Source organism: Sus scrofa, chromosome 8, assembly GCF_000003025.6.
Source record: "Sus scrofa isolate TJ Tabasco breed Duroc chromosome 8, Sscrofa11.1, whole genome shotgun sequence".
Taxonomy (NCBI): domain Eukaryota; kingdom Metazoa; phylum Chordata; class Mammalia; order Artiodactyla; family Suidae; genus Sus; species Sus scrofa.
Window position 1 is genome coordinate 90207849 of NC_010450.4, and position 12734 is coordinate 90220582.

The window sequence follows — 12734 nt, forward strand, 5'->3', positions numbered from 1 at the left end:
GATTAAAATGCTAGTGGAAGGCAGTAATGATGGGCCGTACTCTGTGGAAGGCTGCACCTAACTTGTGAATTATTTCTCTTCATATGAATTCTGGAGAAGAGATATCTTTGAAGCATATATCGTCACCTACCAGTGAAATTCAAAACAAATCATAGCATGAGAGTCACTTTATATATTTCATGAAAATTAATAGAAAAATAAAAGCAGAGTATTTAATTCGTGACTGTCAACATTATTTTTATTTGCTCAATTCAATTTTACTTATCACTGATGTAAAAATTACAGATGGTGAAAGTCAAATGATATAGAAAATGTTCCAAAAAAGCAACACCATTCCATATATCCCTTTCTGAATCACAGTTTGGTTTCTACCCCTCTGTAGAAGCAGTAATTTTTTTTTTTTTGAAATGTCTATATTTGGGGTTCTCTTGTTTTTCTCCAAAATGCTAAGTAATTTTTTTATACCAGCATTTCTTGAAATATTAGGATTAACTTTTTTTTGTTACTACTTTCTATGACAGATGAAATTGATAACATATAGAATTCACTTCGAGTCCCTCTTTCTCTTTAATTGCAGGTTATGTATGATAATTTTAGTCATTTTTATAATTAAATAATATTCTGTACATTAATATCTCACGAATTCATGTTTTTATTTATTGTTATTAGAAAAACAGTCAAATATACAAAAAAAGCAAAAACCGAAATGGCTATGCATAGTCATAGTCATCATACAGGTTTAGCTAATACAATATTTTTCTGCATATACTACATTTATTTACATATTTGGGGCTGAATTATTTTAAATTGTTGACCTTATAGTTCACCTTTGTACACTTATGTGTCTTTCTTAAAACTATTTTCTTACATACCATAATACCCATTTTAAAAAACGATTTTTTATATAATATCTAATCCGTATTGAAATGTGTTCAATTGCCATCAATTTTAGCCCTATTTTATTTTATTTGGCAACAGCCCCCAGCATGCAGACTTTCCTGAGCAAGCATGGAACCTTGGAGCAACTGTGTAACCAGAGACACAACAGTGACAACACCAGATCCTGGCCCCAGGCGCCAGAGGGGCCTTTTTTTGTTGTTTTGTTGTTGCTGTTGTTGTAAGGTCAGGCCTGGAGGCCCTCCCAGCCAGGGGCCTGGCTGAGGACCAGCACCAGTTCGGCCCCGACTCAGAGAGCAGCGCGCCAGCAGACCGCCCCGCACGCCCCACGCTGCGCGGGAACGCCCTGCGCAGGCCAAGTGCCGCCCACCCTGCTCACAGCGGACAAGCCGGACAAGCCGGCTCTTGGAGCACGGGGCTCACGACTCAGTGCTCTGCCTTCCATCGGGTTCTGCCGTGCCTTTGCTATCTCTTCATGTCATTATATAAGGTAATATTAACACACCTTTTTTCTTCCCCCTCTCCCCAACTTCCTCTCTCCTGCCATCTACTCTTTATACTAAATTCACCATGATTAGATTTTTCTGCCTTGCGTATAGTTGCCTATAAAAGTGGAATTAACTGTATAGAAACAGTGAACTGGGGCAAATGAAGGCCTGTAGCCTACTCTTGTCTTTGGTCCGGTGGGAAACGGACTAGAGGTTCACTTTGAGTTCGTGCTATCCTGGGGGTAGTGGCCTGGGATGCCTAACAGAGGTGTGAAGGTAGTGGGACTGGGCTGAGTGGGTGCTTGAACTGCCAAGCACATACAACAAAATTAGAGGCCTCAGCTGGTCTTACAAGAAGTTCAGGTGCTGAGTTGACTCTTCCCAGGTGCTCCTCAGTGTGGTGTTGGGGGCGGACCTTTGCATCTGCACTTGTACGAATTACCGCACACTTGCTGCGTTGTGGATGTGGGTAAACTAGGGCCTTGGCAGCTTCCTGAGGCTGTGGGAAATTTCTGAGAAGCCGTTCAACTGAAAGGTGTTAGAAGCCAAGTCTGTTGGAGGCTCCTGAAGGGGTGTCTGTGCGGCAAGTCACAGCATGTACTGTGTCCCAAGCTGCAGGTGCTGCCAGGCATCAGAGCGGTCAAGCCAAAATGGAATCTGAGTGAAGGAAAGTGTCTTCAAAGCCCCTGCCCCCATAAGGCCCCTGCCCCTATAAGGTGATCTTGGCAGAGATGCCTGGGTAAAGTCTCAGCTGAGCTCAGCTCCCCTAAGGAGGCCTCCACTTAGAGGAGGCTAGGAATGCAGATATTAGTAAGACATGGGCAGCCAGGGAGATGGCTCAGTCCTTGATTGTTACTCCCCTCAAAGACTGCAGAGCCTTGGCTGTGCTCCAAGTCTGGGGTGGGAGGGCAGCTTTCCACCAGGTCTACCAGGGAGGCCTTTGTTATCACCCATGGTTGGGGCTGGAAAACTCCCACACAGGAGTTTTCATCCAGGAGCCAGACACACTACAGCTGATTTCTCCATGGTTACTAACCTTAAACTATCTTTGTCTTCAGATTGGAAACCTGTTAGGAAATACAGGTGGCTGGGTCTGAATTAATCCTTTGGCCTTTGTGAGGGTTGGCCCAAGAAAACTGATGTGTAGTTTCTCTGCTATGGTTGAGGCAAATTGAGTGCATTGTCAGAGAATCTTTTGAAGATCGCAAGAATGTAACTCCTGAGAAAAATGTGACCCTCGGAGTTCTAGCACTGTTGTGGAAAGGTTTAAAGTCAGTCCCATAGATGTGCTCGATCTTCTAAATATCTTCACTGGGGGCTGGGACTGTGGTCTGCATGATTCTGTATCACTGGTTGGTTGATGGAGAGACAGCAGTTCCTTTTCCCTTGAGGGATTGTGCCTAGTGTTCTCTGAGACTAACATGACAGACCAACACATACTAGGCAGCCAGAGTAAGACTCAGCACTCATAGAAACAGAACATCACAGTAAAGATGCTGCCTGAGACTGATAATTGTAACAGGAAAAATTAATCACAGCAATTAAGGAAATGCCAAAGCTTCAGCACGCATCCATACCCTCACACATGCATATAGTTAAGCAAGGGGAAAAAAAATCTGAATTCTGAATAATACTGAAACATTTCCCTTCTACAGTTGGAGGACAGGGTTGTCTTTTGAGGCCTAAATTAGTGGCCTGGCAAACAAGTTGAAAGAAATTTCTTTAAGTGTCTTTTAGCAATATAAAAAGAGGGAAAAACATCTGGCTTGATACATTTAGATTAATTTTAAGGAATAAAATGAACATAAGAATACAAGCAATGAATAAATAAAATAGACCTGAGTATTCAGACAAAAAGAGCTCACCAAAATCCAGAGAGTAATGGAGACATGAAACAACATCTGGTTGCAGGAATTTATTTGTATTTGTGTATTGAAACGTGTCCTGATGAAATGGCATATGATTATAAGAACATGCGGGAATATGTATGATTATTCACCAGGTTATGACCAGGTTATTAAGTTATTAATATAGCAAGAGGTAGGGGTGGATGAGGGGGAGAGACAAAAGAGAGAGCCAGCCCAATAAGAGAAAAAATGGGGCCTCCCCCAAATAATCATGATTAACTGGCTTCATAGATTAAAATTAGCATTAATCTTAATCCATTTATCTCAGTTGTTTTCAGTTAACATTGGTTAATTTAAAAACAAGAATGCCTGTGGAATATTTTTGCAGAAGACATAAAAACAGAGTAATTAAAAGCTCAAGTTTTAGATCCAACCTATCTACATTAAAATCTTAGATCCAGCACTAAGGAATATAACTTTGAAAAAATTACATAAACTCTGTTCATTAGTTTCTTTGTTATTTATTCATGTTATTACATTTATGTTGTTCATATAATGTGAAATAGGACCTGCTTCATAGGACTATGTAGAGAATCAAATAATTCATGCCATGAGAAGATTATAGAATAATAGTACCTGGTAAATAGTTGGTTTTCGATAAATGAGGGTGGCAATTGTTACTATTGTTGTTTTTACATATTCAACATCAGGGCTTTTGTACCACTCAGAAGAGAATGTTCATAGTATGACTGTTTTTGTTTTGCTCTATTTCAATTTGCTTCAAAATAGTGTCTTAGCTTTATTATAGAGTAAGTTATGTTTTGGAGTTTATAATTTTCTTTTATATTTTTGGATAAACAAGAAAATGCTCTCTTTATGATGACAAATGCTACTTTCCTTACTCAAGTTATATATGGGATGAAAACTTTAGGTTTTTGAACATGTTCTCTGGTAGAGATTCCACTGGTAGAGAACTTTAATCTGGAGTCTTTTATTACGAGGACACATCTCTCAGACTGACACCATTCTACCCTCCCCCTTCCCTCCCTCTCTGTTCTCTTTTTCTTTCTTCTTTCAATCTTGAGAGAAACGTTCTTTTTAGGGCCGCACCCATGGCATACGGAGGATCCCAGGCTAGGGATCTAATTGGAGCTGTAGCTGCTGGCCTGCTCCACAGCCACAGCAATGTGGGATCTGAGCCGCATCTGAGACCTACACCACGGCTCATGGAAACACTAGATCCTTAACCCACTGAGCGAGGCCAAGGATCGAAGTCACAACCTAATGGTTGCTAGTAGCGTTCGATAACAACTGAGCCATGATGGGAACTCCCAAGAGAAATGTTCTTGAATTTCATTTATCTCCTTCCCATTTTCCACCATAATTTTTGTGAAATAGATATTTTCAAGTTTGAACTGACTGATGGAATTTGATGACGTCATGTCTGTATGCTACATAATGGTTTCATTGTCACATTTGCCAGATGCTGGCCTGAATATTAAATTTAGATTGAGTATCATTTTTTTCTGAAAACTTTAAAGTCATTACTTCTATTAACATCAAGAGTCATCAGTGAGAAGTCCTGGGGAGGTCTGATTCTTTGCTTTGTAGATGGCCTGTTTTCAGAAGGTTCCAAAGAATGGTAGTAGGTCTTTTTTTTTTTTTTTTGACGCTCTCGGCATATGGGGCTCCGGTAGAGGTCTCGGAGCTGTAGTGCTACGCCAGAGCCACAGCACGCGGATCCGAGCGGTCGTGACTACACAGCTACGCAAGCCGACCTCCACTCAAGGCAGGGTCGACCGCACTCATGTTCTAGTCGATTCGTAACCCTGCGCACGACGGGACTCCTTTTTTTTTTTTAATATCTGCTGTGCTTCATCAGGTTCTCGTGTGATAGCTGCTTAGCTCTGATCTACTTATGATCTACACCTGAGCTGGGAGAGTTACTCTATTTGTTCTCTCTTTCCCTCGATACTGTTTGTCACATATTAGACCAGCACAACTAATCTTTTTATCACATTTTCTCACTATTTGTCTCCTTTTATTTTTATTATCATTTTAAAGAAATGTGTACAGACACAAGTGTACAGCACAGTAATTATCACAAAATAAACACACCTATCAGTATGACACAGAGAAAGAAATAGAACAAGCTCCCCTCACATTTCTTCCCCAAAACTACAATTCCTACTCTGCATAGATAACTACTGTTGTAACTTTATATTATATAACTTCAAATAATATAATTTATCTGTACCTGTGTTTGAAATATATGTAAATTAAAAGAAAGCAGTATATATTCTTTGTGTGCCTGATTTCCTTTCCTAAACATCATACTTGTGACATCATTACAGATTAAGTGTAAATGTAGTTTTTAAAAAATTTTAGTATTATGTCAGTTAAATGAATGTACCACAATCTGTTTATCCATTGTGTGTGTTCGTGTCTGTGTGGCTACTTGGAATGATAATGTTACATTTTTCCTGGTGCCAATGTGCATACATTTTATTTGGGTACATACCATGGAGTTGAATTGCTGTGTGATTGGTTTTGTATATATTCAAATTTATATAATGCCAAATAGTATATAATGCCACACATTATTTCCAGAGTGTTTGTATCAATGTACAGCTCTTTCTTGACTTATGATAGGGTTATGTTATGATATATCCATTATAAGTTGAAAATATGAGTCAGAAATGCACTTGACTTAGCCAACATCAGTGCTTAGCCTCACCTACCTTAAATGTTCTCAGAACACTTATATTAGCCTACAGCTGGGCAAAACCATCTAATGCAAAGCCTGTTTTAGAGCAAAGTATGGTTCCTGAATACTGTACTAAAAGTTTAAAAAGGAATGGTTGTATGGATACAGAATGGTTATAAGTGTTTTGGTTGTGTTACCAAACACAAGGTCATGTGCCTGATACACAATGAGGCCAGACAAACTGAAACGTTGGAGTTTGGAGCAGTGATAGGTTTATTACAGGGCCATGCAAGGAGTGGCCCTGCTCAAAAATCCCGAATTCCCTGAAGGGTTTCAGCAAAGCTGTTTTAAAGGCAGGGTGAGGGAGAGGTATGGTTGGCTGCTGTAGACCTCAGGGTGTCAGGATCCTCCATTCCTGCAGCTGTCCCCATAGGTCAAGTCATGATGTTCCTGTAAACCTCCAAGAAGACAAAGTTTATTCTCTGTTCTACTTTTTATCTCTATATAAATGGAAAAGTGTCACACCCTTAAAGGTAAGAGCCTTGCTATGTGTTAGGTGGTAAATGTAAAATGGAAAGGAACTGAAATACAGAAACACCAGATGAGCTGATGCAGAAGGGATTTATAATTAGACGTTCTCCAGGTTGATGGCCTTGGAACAAAGACAACCTCATGAACCTCAAAGCCTCAAGATAAACATAGCTGGAGAAACTGTTGAATTTTAACAATACCTTCCTTTTCCTATTTTCCCTATTCCTTACCCTACTTCCTTATCAGTACATGACTGAGACCCCTGCTCCTTACATATATAAGAAGTTCTCCTTGCCTTTGCAGTGGGAAGCCTGAGTCTCCTCTGCACTCTGTGCTTCTGGCCCCTCTGCTAGTCAGTTAACTTGCTTGAAATCTCATGTTTCTTGGTCTTCGGCCTCTTGTATTCTAATACTATATATTTCAGGCTATAGGCAACATTCTTAACTTGAACCAAAAGTAATAGAATACAAAGATTAAAGTAAAAGAAACAGGTCCTGTATGGAGTCAGATTTGTTCTTCCCTGTTATAGTTGTGTACCTTCATAAATGCGTGGCTGACTGGGAGCTGTTGCTACCCAGCATCAAGAGAGAGTATGGTACTGCATGTGGCCATCCCAGGAAAAGATCAAAATTAAAATTTATTGTATGGTTTCTAAGGAGTTCCCGTTGTGGCACAGTGGAAATGAACCCGACTAGTATCCATGTGGATGCAAGTTCCATCCCTGGCCTCACTCAGTGGGTTAGGGATCTGGTGTTGCTGTGGCTGTGGGGTAGGCCAGCAGCTGTATCTCTGATTTGACTCTAGCCTGGGAACTTCCAAATACCACGGGTATAGCCCTAAAAAAAAAAAAAAAAAAAAAAAACAATTAATGCATGGTTTCTACTTAATGCATATTGTTTTGGCACTATTGTAAAGTAGAAAAACCTTAATTGAACCATCATAAATCAGGGACTGCTATTATGTTCCCTCCAGTAGTGCATTAGAATATCTATGGTTCCATATATTTTCAAAACTTGAAATTGGGGTTTGTGCTATATCAGTTTTAATTTTCATTTCCCTGTTTATGAGTGAATTTCAGTAGTTTTCTCTGCATTTATTGGTCATTTGATGACTAACTCATTTGCTTTTCAAAAAAATTACTTTGCATACTTTTATTTTTTCAAGGATTTTTATGTATTATGGATTCATCTTTTTTTAGTTGTGTAAGTTGACAATATCTCCCATGCTGAAGCTTCCTTTTTCACACTCTTAATGGTCTATTTTGATGAAAAGGAATTATTCACTATAATGTCAAATTTATCAAGTTTTTCCTTCCATGATTAATACTTTTTTGTCCTGAAAATTTTTTCGTCTTTCATACCATGAAAACATCCTATATTAGTTTTAGAAGCATTACTTACCATTTCACTTTTTTTTTTTTTTTTGGTCTTTTTTTGCAATTTCTTGGGCTGCTCCCGTGGCATATGGAGGTTCCTAGGCTAGGGGACAAATCGGAGCTATAGCCACTGGGCTACGCCAGAGCCACAGGAGCGCGGGATCTGAGCCAGTCTGCAACCTATACCACAGCTCATGGCAACACCGGGTCCTTAACCCACTGAGCAAGGCCAGGGATCGAACCCACAACCTCATGGTTCCTAGTCCGATTCATTAACCACTGAGCCACAATGGGAACTCCTTACCATTTCACTTTTAAATCTACAGTCCATCAACGTTATTATGTTTGATGTAAAGTATATCTTAATTTTTATTTTATTCCTGTATAGATATCCAATTGACTCAGCACATTGGGGAAAGAGCTTCCTTTCCACACTGCTCTGTGGTGCCAGTCCTATGATAAATCCAGTGTTTCTATAAGTATGGGTCTATTATTGGATTATCTGTTTACTACCAGTGATTATTTTTTTATCCTTGCATCAATAGCATATTCTTTTAATCACTGTAGCTTTATAATGTGTCCTCATAATGTTATTCTAAGTCCTTCTTATAAGAGCGCACTATGAGAGTGCTCTTGTTTTTTGACCTGTTGCATTGCATACATATTTTTAACAAAAAATAAATAAATAAAGATTTTACCCTTGGAGCTGTACTGAATCTATAGAACACATTGAGGAGAACTAGAAATGACAATGCTGAGTCTCATCACCCAAGCATATGAATATCCCCAGATTTACTTAGTCCCTTTTTAAATTTCACAATTATGTTTTATGGTTTTCCACACAGAGCTAATACAAATTTTTGTGTATTTATTTCTAGTAGTTTGATTCATTCCTAGATTTTTTTGAAGTATAGTTAATTTACAATGCTGTGGGTTCCTAGATTTTTTTAGGGCCACACCCTTGGCATATGGAAGTTCCCAGGCTAGGGTCAAATCAGAGCTGTAAGCTCTGGCCTGCACCACAGCCACAGCAACGCCAGATCTGAGCCGTGTCTGCGACCTATAGCAGAGCTCCCTGCCATGCTGGATCCTTAACCACTGAGCAAGGTCAGGCATCAAACCTGTGTCTTATGGATGCTATCAGATTCATTTTTGCTGAGCCATGGTGGGAACTCCCAAGTTCCTGAGTGTTTTGATTCTATGTACAGTTTTATTTTTTCTTTTTATAAATCTAGGTGCTACTTAACTATTAATATAGAGAAATTAATTTTAATTGCAGATCCAATTACCTTTCTTGGCACAGGGCATTTCAGTTTTTCTGTCTGTACTTGTGTCTACTTCAAGTTTTTTCTTGTTTTTCTAGGAATCTGTCCGTTTAATCTAGGTTTTCTCTTTTTTTTTTTTGGCATCAAGTTTGATTTATTTGTTTTTCCAGCTTATGAAATTTTTAACATTGATAGAGTCCATAAAATACCCCCTCTTCTCTTTTATTCTATCCATAAATATTTCTGTACCAGTCTTTCCATGAATTAATACATTTTACTGGTCTTTGGTTATAATAATACTAGATAAGAATCTACTCTGACTGTTGATGGTTTCTATTGTACTCTATTTTTCTCTTTCATTGTTTTATGCTTTTAATTTTTTGTTTGTTTGTTTTGTTTTGTTTTGTTTTTAGGGCTGTATCTGTGACATGTGGACGTTCCCAGGCTAGGGGTTGATTTGGGGCTGCAGCTGCCAGCCCACACCACAGCCACAGCAACACTGGATCCTTAATCCACTAAGCGAGGCCAGGGATTGAACCTGCATCCCCATGGATCCTAGTCAGGTTTTTTAACCACTGAGCCACGAAGGGAACTCCTTAATTTTTAAAATTTACCTTCTTCTACTTTTTTAGGGTAACTTATTGCTCCTTTTCAGATTTCTTGAGATGGATGTTTAGAGCCCTGATTTTCAGCTTTTTTTCTTCTTATATTCAAATCTGTAAATTTCCTATAAACATGGTTTAGCTATATCATACATGTTTTGACATATTGCACTTTCATAATCATTCACATCAAAATGTTTTCTATTTTTAATTGTAATGTTTTCTTTGACCTACTGGTTTTTTAAAAATATATGTTGCTGTATTTCCAAACACATAGGTATTTCTTTATCTTTTTTCTATGTTTACATTACGTTCTAAGAATATACTCTGTATAACTTTAACCCTTTATCAACTCTTATGTCCAGGCATATCCTTAAGTTTAGTAAATATCCTGTAAAGATTTGAAGAGTGTATTCTGTGATCTTCTGTTGAGATGTTTGCATATGTCAATAAATTATTCAGTTTTGTTTATTTATTGATCAAATCTTTTTGTCCATTTTGTCAGCTTGTCCAGTCAGTTACCTGAGGAAAGAGAGTTAAAAAAAATCCTCCCATAAAGATGATTTTTCTTAATTCTCTTTTTGTTGCAATTAATTTTTGCTTTATGCATTTTGATACTACTATGTGCATATTATAGCAGGTTGTATTGCCAGGTACATAGAAGTTTAGAATTATATGTTCCCAGTAATTTTAACCTTGATCAATATAGAGATACTTTTCATCTTAGAATCTACTTTGTATGTTATTAACAGTGCTAGCAGTTTTCTTTTGGAAAGTTTGTCATTTATTTTTTTCACCCTTTGACTTTCAACTTTCCTACATTCTTATATTTTAAAAATACATTCATTCAGTTTTTTTTAAGCCTGTTTGATAATCATCTTCTAAATGAAACATTAGCTCCTTCATATTGTAAGTAATTATATAATTATTGGGGTTTAAATCTGTCATTTTATTTGCTGCTTTTTTTATTCTCCCATTCTGCTTTTCCTTTTAATGCATCTTATTTTGAAACAGTATAACATTTTTACTCATTTTTCCCTATTAACTAGCTTGTTAAATATTCACTATTTTACTATTCAGTTAGTAGTTTACAAATCATATTGGATCTGTTAGCCTTAATATAAATTTCTCAGTAAAAGCATGGACATTTAAAACACTTTACATCTCTTTAAAATTTTTATTTTTCATGTGTTAACTATGTATATTTTAAACCACATAATACATTTCAAATATGGAGTATATGGCATATATTTATTTAGATTAATCCATATATTTATTCTTTTTGTTGTTTCTAACTCTATGTTGAATCTGGATGATTACTTTTGGCTTGAAGATAGTCTTTTGTATGTCTTTTAATGTGAGTTTATTGGTGACATATTTTTCTTAGTTTTTGCAGTCTGAAAATGATTTTATTTTACTTCTACTTTGGAAAGTTACTTTTCTCTGGTTATTGAATTCAACAGTGAAGCTTTTTTTTCTTCCTTCCAACATTTTGAGAATATAATTCCATTATCTTCTGCTTTTTTTTCAATTTTGTTAAGAATCAACTCTCAACCTTATATTACTTCTCCTTTGAAGATAATACAACTTTTTTTTTTTTTTGCAGTTTTTATTATCTACTCTTTTATTTTTATTTTCAGTAGTTTAACTCTGATGTGCCAAGGCATAGTTTTTTGGGTTTTGGGAATTTGGGGTGGACAGGGGTATTTAACTTGCTTGAATTTATTGTGCTTCTTTAGCCACTTAAAGGCATAGCAAAATATCACTTTATATATGATTCTCAGCTCTCTCTTTTCTTCCTGGTGGTAATACTAAGTGCATTTATGATCGCACTTTTATATCTTTTTTCTCTTTCTTTCTTATTTTATATTTCCGTGATTTTCGTTTTGGGTATTTTCTTCGTCATCTCCCAATTTATGCTTCCAATTTATTGATATATAATCAGTCACTAAACCCATCGATTGAGTGTTTTGATTTTTAGTTTTAAAAGAAGTATTATTTTATTCATTTAGATATTATGTAGTTTTTTTTTTTTTTTTTTTTTTTTTTTTTTTTTTATTGTTCACTGCAGCATATGGAGTTCCTGGGCCAGGGATCAGATCCAAGCCACAGTTGTGACCTATGGTAACATTGTATCCTTTAATTCACCATGCTGGGTGGGGGATTGAACCTGTGTCCTGCTGCTGCATTTAGACCACCGATCCAGTTGCACCACAATAGGAACTCCTTAGTTTTAGTTTTCATGTTTAACATTCCATTTGGTGCATTTTTTTGGCCATGCCCACAGCATGTGAAAGTTTCTGGGCCAGAGATCAAATTCATAGCACAGCAATGACCTAGGGCACATCAGTGACAATGCCAGAATCTTAACCCTTTGTGCCACAAGGGAACTTCTCCATTGGATTTTTAAAAAAATTATTTCGATTTCTATCAAAGTTTTTACTCCTCCTTTTTTTTTTTTCTTTTTTGGTCTTCTTAAAGCCATACCCAAAACATATGGAAGTTCCCAGGCTAGGGGTCAAATCAGAGCTGCAGCTCCTGGCATACGCCACAGCCATGGCAACACCAGATCTGAGCCACATCTGTGGTCTATACCACAGTTCATGGCAACCCTGGATCCTTAACCCACTGAGTAAGGCCAGGAATTGAACCCACATTCATCTGCATGGATACTACTTGAGTTCTTTACTGCTGAGCCATGATGGGAACTCCCTACCTCTGTCAAAGTTATGAATGTAGTCTTTTGAACCATTAAAAAGCCTATGGCTAATCAGTATATTATATGGATTTTCTGTTAGTTATGTATTTTCCATTGTTTCTTTTCTTTTCAGACATACAATTTTGTTTGGTTATTTTTGACTGAATGCTGGACACTGTACAAAAAAGGTGTAGATTTGAGGTCTGTAATCTTATTACCTTAACTCAGAGAATATCTGGTAAGCAATGAAGACACTAGGAATCCTAAACTATTTAATCTGTTTTCAGGATTCAGATAATCTGAAATTAGTCCTGTAAGAATTGA

General features: G+C 37.3%; 1 long non-coding RNA gene across 1 annotated transcript in view; it reads left to right on the forward strand.

Moving 5' to 3' along the window:
• Positions 595–12734, forward strand: part of LOC106504725 — a 57629-nt gene continuing 45489 nt past the window's right edge. The window contains exon 1 of the long non-coding RNA XR_002346784.1: positions 595–1387. This is a non-coding gene — a long non-coding RNA (uncharacterized LOC106504725). The remainder of the gene's footprint in view (positions 1388–12734) is intronic.